This window comes from Chionomys nivalis, chromosome 18 (genome assembly GCF_950005125.1).
Source record: "Chionomys nivalis chromosome 18, mChiNiv1.1, whole genome shotgun sequence".
Taxonomy (NCBI): Eukaryota; Metazoa; Chordata; class Mammalia; order Rodentia; family Cricetidae; genus Chionomys; species Chionomys nivalis.
The window spans coordinates 17481461-17487521 of record NC_080103.1 but is presented as its reverse complement, the minus strand read 5'-3'; positions in this window follow the sequence as shown (position 1 = coordinate 17487521).

Below are 6061 nucleotides of genomic sequence, written 5' to 3'. Positions count from 1 at the left end.
TTTTTATGTATGTTTCTACCCTTGTTTAAGGTATTTCTGGACATTGATACAAATTTAAGGTTATTTTTGTTACAACATACTGTATGTATGTTTCTACTCTTGTTTAAGGTACTGTACTCATTTTAAATGTAATGTAAAGTTAGTCCTTGAAAGTTATCATTATAAACCATTTAGGATAATTAAGAAGTGCAGGTTAGTAATTAGCCATCTATAATAATCAAACTTGTAGTTATATTAGGTATGTTTTTAAGGTCATACAGAGATATATTTTAGATAGTCTTTAACTATTTCAGAGACCTACAGAATGTGGCATTAAAGATGTTTTCATAACATAAGGCTTTTTGGGCTGGAGAGATGGCTCAGTGGTTAAGAGCATTGCCTGCTCTTCCAAAGGTCCTGAGTTCAATTCCCGGCAACCACATGGTGGCTCACAGCCATCTGTAATGAGGTCTGGTGCCCTCTTCTGACCTGCAGACATACACAGAGACAGAATATTGTATACATAATAAATAAATAAATTAATTAATTAATTAATATTTTAAAAAAACATAAGGCTTTTTTATGACTGCAACACGTCTGTTCCTCTAATCAAAAACGGGTGATGGGTATCAAAGAATCTTCATAGGAAGCTTTAATTGTGGCTAAGTTAGCCCCTGGGCATGAAAATGCCCTTGCCTTGTCTGCTTACAGTATGCTGCCCAAACTGGATGAGTAGAACACAAAAGAAGGTGACTGTCAAACTTTACCAAGACAAAGTAGGCCAGTCCTTCAAAATTCCTGCTGCACAGAAAAGTCTATCAGATATTCTAGGCCTGTACACTGAAGATGGATGCTCCAGAATTTCAGAGGAAACTTGGGTAACTGTCCAGGCAGCCAGCTGTCTCTGCCATTTCTATTATTTTTATTTATTTATTTGTTTGTTTATTATGTATATAATATTCTGTCTGTGTGTATACCTGCAGGCCAGAAGAGGGCACCAGACCCCATTACAGATGGTTGTAAGCCACCATGTGGTTGCTGGGAATTGAACTCAGGACCTTTGGAAGAGCAGGCAATGCTCTTAACTTCTGAGCCATCTCTCCAGCCCCTCTCTGCCATTTCTATAGTTTTAGAAGTTGTTTGCTCAAGCAACTATGTTTCAGAGTCTGTCTACTTTCATCTACTGGGCTTTTGACCTTCGAATCTGGAGATTCATGATGGAGAGTTTATAAAACTCCCAGAAAAGGCCACACCCATGTTCAAGATCTCCAAGGCTAAATGACTCACTAGAGCATGGAGAGTGTGAATGTAGTGGATCCTGGGTCAGATCACCTTGGGCTGCTCTGGGTTCCCCTTATAGCAACTCACTGCCCACCTCCATGTCTGACCTGACATTCTGTCAACTATTGGGCAGAACTTTGAAGCGCATTACCAGGCCTCATGCTTCCAGCAACCCAAAGTCAAGAGTGTCATCGGGTTAGGTCACTACTAACACCTCTCAGGCTTTCCCCACTCCATGGAAACTCAGTTATGTGATGTCCCTGCCAAGCAGGCAGTAAATTCCCTGATTAATGTCTTTCTCTTTGCTCCATCAGAAGCTCATGTTGCCACTTCCTCATTGGGACATTCAAGGCAACTTGAACCCGTGTTTCTGGTCCGCTCTCACTCACGCATGACTCAGAAAAACACTCACTTATTACCTTTATTTTTTTATTTTTTTTTTTTTGGTTTTTTGAGACAGGGTTTCTCTGTGGTTTTTGGAGCCTGTCCTGGAACTAGCTCTTGTAGACCAGGCTGGTCTTGAACTCACAGAGATCTGCCTGCCTCTGCCTCCCGAGTGCCCACTTATTACCTTTGAAGTTAGACCTGTGTTTTACATCAGGAGGTCCTGAAATTTTTGAAGTTGTCTTGTTCATGAGTTCCTCTCCTCTGCTTCCTCTTTCCTGGAACCCAGAGTCTTTTGGATACTGACATTCTCGATTTGATTCTATTTTCTTATCTTTGCTCTCTTTCCCATTTTTCATTTTGGTTTGATCTTTTGGAAGTCTGCTAAGATTTTTGTTGTTGTATGGTTGAGACAAGGTGTTAGCGTGTTGGGATGATCGGCAAGCCCTTTCATCTGTGTTCCTTTTAGATAGTCTTGCTGACATAGAATAGCGCAGAGAGTGAAGTCCCGAAGGCCTGACAGGAAGACTGCAAAGTTAGCCTGGGAGGTGATGCTCCGTGCACATCAAGTACCTTGTAAGTTGCTCTTTGGAAATATGACTAACAGGTAACTTTGTCACAAGCAGCTGGATGGAACGTTTTCTGGGATAGATTAAATATGATTTATATTTCAGCATCATAAAAATTAAAACATGTATACTGGGTTTGGAGACAGGGTTTAGGGTTTCTCTGTGTAACTCTGGCTATTGTAGAACTTGTCCCATAGACCAGGCTGGCTTCAAACTCACAGATCTGCCTCTGTCTCCCTAGTGCTAGGATTGAAGGCATGTGCCACCACCATGTAGCTAAAACATAAATTTCTACAAAAAAAAAAAAAACCCCAAAATTAGCACATGAGAGAAACAGTTGACGCTGCCTAGAAAAGCCTGGAAACTCCTAACATAGGCGCAGAGTCATTAGAGTCTGTGTCTGGCGGTGGCCTGTGGCTCACTGTAATAAAAAAAATCCTCTTGATTGGTGATTTAATATGCTAATGAGACATAATTCATGAGGTTGTGTGTACCAACTACACATAACAAAAGAATAGACATGACCCCAAAAGCCATAGAAACCTGACATAAAAGTCCCAGCCCTTTGTACAAAGTGAGTGCTGACCTAAATCTCAGGCCCACCTCCTTCTTTAGAAAAGCATTCTTTCTTAATAGGTATTTAAAAAGAAAAAACTTTACTTACATTTTACGTGTATGAATGTTTGCCTGCAGGTATCTCTGTGTACCACATGGGTACAGAGGCAGTGGAGGTCAGAAGGGGCCATCAGATCACCTGGGACTGCAGTTACAGGCAGTTGTGAGCCCTGTGGATGCTAGGGATTGATCCCTGGTCCTCTGAACGAGCAGCCAGGGCTCTTATCTACTGAGCCATCTCTGTAGCCCCTTAATAAATATCTGATGTGGGAGTGATTTCTTTATAATCTGTTGCTTTCATTGGTTAATTAATAAAGAAACTGCCTAGGCCCATTTGATAGGCCAACCCTTAGGTGGGTGGAGTAAACAGAAGAGAATGCTGGGAGAAAGAATCCGAGTCAAGAGTCACCATGATTCTCTCACTCCAGACAGACGCAGGTTAAGATCTTTCCTGGTAAGCCAGCTCGTGGTACTACACAGAATATTAAAAATGGGTTAGATCAATATGTAAGAGCTAGCCAATAAGAGGCTGGAACTAATGGGCTAGGCAGTGTTCAAAAGAATATAGTTTCCGTGTAATTATTTTGGGGCATAAGCCATGCAGGCGGCCGGGTGCCGGGGACGCAGCCCCGCCGCTCGTATTACAACAAATATCCTTGTTTCCTGGCTATTATCCATGTATCTCATCCAGTTCCTCATTCTGGGCAGAAGAATCTGGAGGTTCCCATCGAGTTCTGTTATGATTGCTGCTGCTGGCCTTAAAATCCTGAGTTCGAGTAATCCACCTGTCTCAGCCTGGTTATCTGCTTTCTTATTTATGATTATTTTGCATATGTTAAGCAAATGCTCTACCAACAACTGCACCCACAACCTCCACAAGTCCTTTACAGTTTCCCTTGTGACGTCTTGTTCAGTTGCTGACACTGGCCTCTAACCTGTGGTGCTCCCTCCTCAGCCTCTGGGGTAGGTGTGACCACAGGCGTTTGCCGCCACACTTCGTTCAGTTAAGTTTAATTTCCACTCTGATGTAAAGTTCTGCCATCGAAACAGGGTCTTGCTATATAACTCAAGCTGGCCTCAAAATTGTGATCCTCCTGCCTCAGTTTTCCTAGGCCAGGGTTTCTTTGTGTAGCCCTGGTTGTACTGGAGCTCACTCTGTAGACCAGACTGACCTCAAACTCCCAGACATCCTGCAGTCTCTGCCTCCTGAGCACTAGGATTAAAGACGTCTGCCACCACCATCCATTGCCCATCAAGAATTCTCTCCCTCCCCACCCCCAGATGTTTCTTAGTGGTCTTAAGAGAGAACAGCGAGGGCTGGAGAGATGGCTCAGTGGTTAATAGCACTGGCCGTTCTTCCAAAGGTCCTGAGTTCAATTCCCAACAACCACAGGGTGGCTCACAACCATCTGGAACGGGGTCTGGTGCCCTCTTCTGGCCTGCAGGCATACACACAGGCAGAATTTTGTATACATAATAAATAAATATTTGAAAAAAATAAAATGCCCCCCCTTTCCTATTTAAAAAAAAAAAGAGAGAACAGCTTATGGCTGTAGTCATAATAAATGGTTTTCTCTCCATATTTCCTGTTTGATTTGTTTCTTCTTTCAAGATGAAGGCTTGTGGCAGCTGTCTGGCAATCTTCAGTTTTCCATTAACACTTTAAAGGGGGACCCAAAAGAGGCTGGCCGCCCTGTGAACGTGGATGTGGGCCTTTACCCACAGAGTCTTCTCACTGGCCTGATTGTGTCTTTGATTAAGGATGCTTGTAAGTTGTGTCCCATTGATTGGCAGGCCTCTTCACTAGATAAATGCCTATATAAATAATCAGGAGGTGAATTCAGGGCCAGCCTAGGCAACTTAAAGTGATCTTCCCTGAACATAAAGAAACATGAAGCGGGTTGGGGTTAAGGCTCGATGCTGGTTCACTTTGGTGCGCTACTCGTGACAGTAACAATGGTATACAACAGAATCACTAGCTTTCCCATCTTGTTTGGTTTGTCAGTCGGCTTCCTGCTGCCCCATAAGTACCTGAGACAAACAGCTCGTAAGAAGGAGTGTGTTTATTTTGGCTCATAGTTTTCAAGACTTCAGTCCACAGCTGGCTCAGTTGCTCTGAGCCTATGGTGAGTGCCCATGATGTCGGTGGAGATAAGGAAGGTATAGGAGGCTGTTCACCTCACAGATGCCAGGAAGCAAAACAAGAAAGGGAAGGGGTCAAGGCCCTAGTATCTCCATCAAGCACGAGCCCCTAATGACCTAATGTTTATATACTAAGCCCCGCCCACTAAAGGTTCCACTAACCCTTGAGAGCCAGGGGAATGAACCTCTGACCCGTGGACTTCTGGAGGGAGCATTTAAGATTCATGCGCATTCAGACGCGTTTGCGTCTGGCTCCAGATGTCTACTTCATAATGCAAAGTGCATTCAGTTCATCTCCAAGAGTCCCCAGAGTCTTGAGTTCCCTTGCTCCAAAGTCCCTCCGGTAGTCAGCGCTCCCAGTTCTGAGACACTGAAAATCAACAGTTAAACAGTTACCTACTTCCAAGACACAGCCACACAGGTCAAACATTCCCATTCCCAACCGCAATAGGAGCCAGAAAGGGAGGATTTGACTAGAATCCTCAGAAACAGAAACTCAGTAGCGCTAACATTAACTCACTGCTCGGTGACTCTTAATGGGGCTTCCCTTGGTGTGATGTGAATTCCTGAGGACTTGGATAGTTGCGCCCTCTGGCTTTGCTGGTAGCAGGCCACACAGCCAGTCTCTGATTCTGCTGCTGCTGTCTCTATCTCTACGCGGCAGGCACTGCAATTCTGGCCTGGCTCCCAGCTTCATGCTTCACCACCAGGGGCTGCTAAGGGTCTCGAGACCCAGTGACAGCGGAGGGCCTCAGCCTTTTCTTTGAAATCTCAACAACCCCTAACTCTAGCATTCTTCAGCAGAACTGGCAGGACGAGGACAAGAGCAAGTGGCAGCGGCACTCGGGGTTGGGGGGTAGGGCTGGTGGACTGGGGCCCATGGCAACCTCGACAGTCTCTGAAGGCCTTGATGACTGAATACGGAGGAAAACCCCAGAGAAACAACTTCCTAGATGACTCAGTGCAACCAGTGCCCAAGGACCCTTCCCAAAGTCTTCTAAACTAATATACTGTGTTTCCATTGAGCCCACGATGGTCTTGCTAATAATGGGAAATCGCTTCCAACTATGTTTTCTACTGTCCTTTTCTAA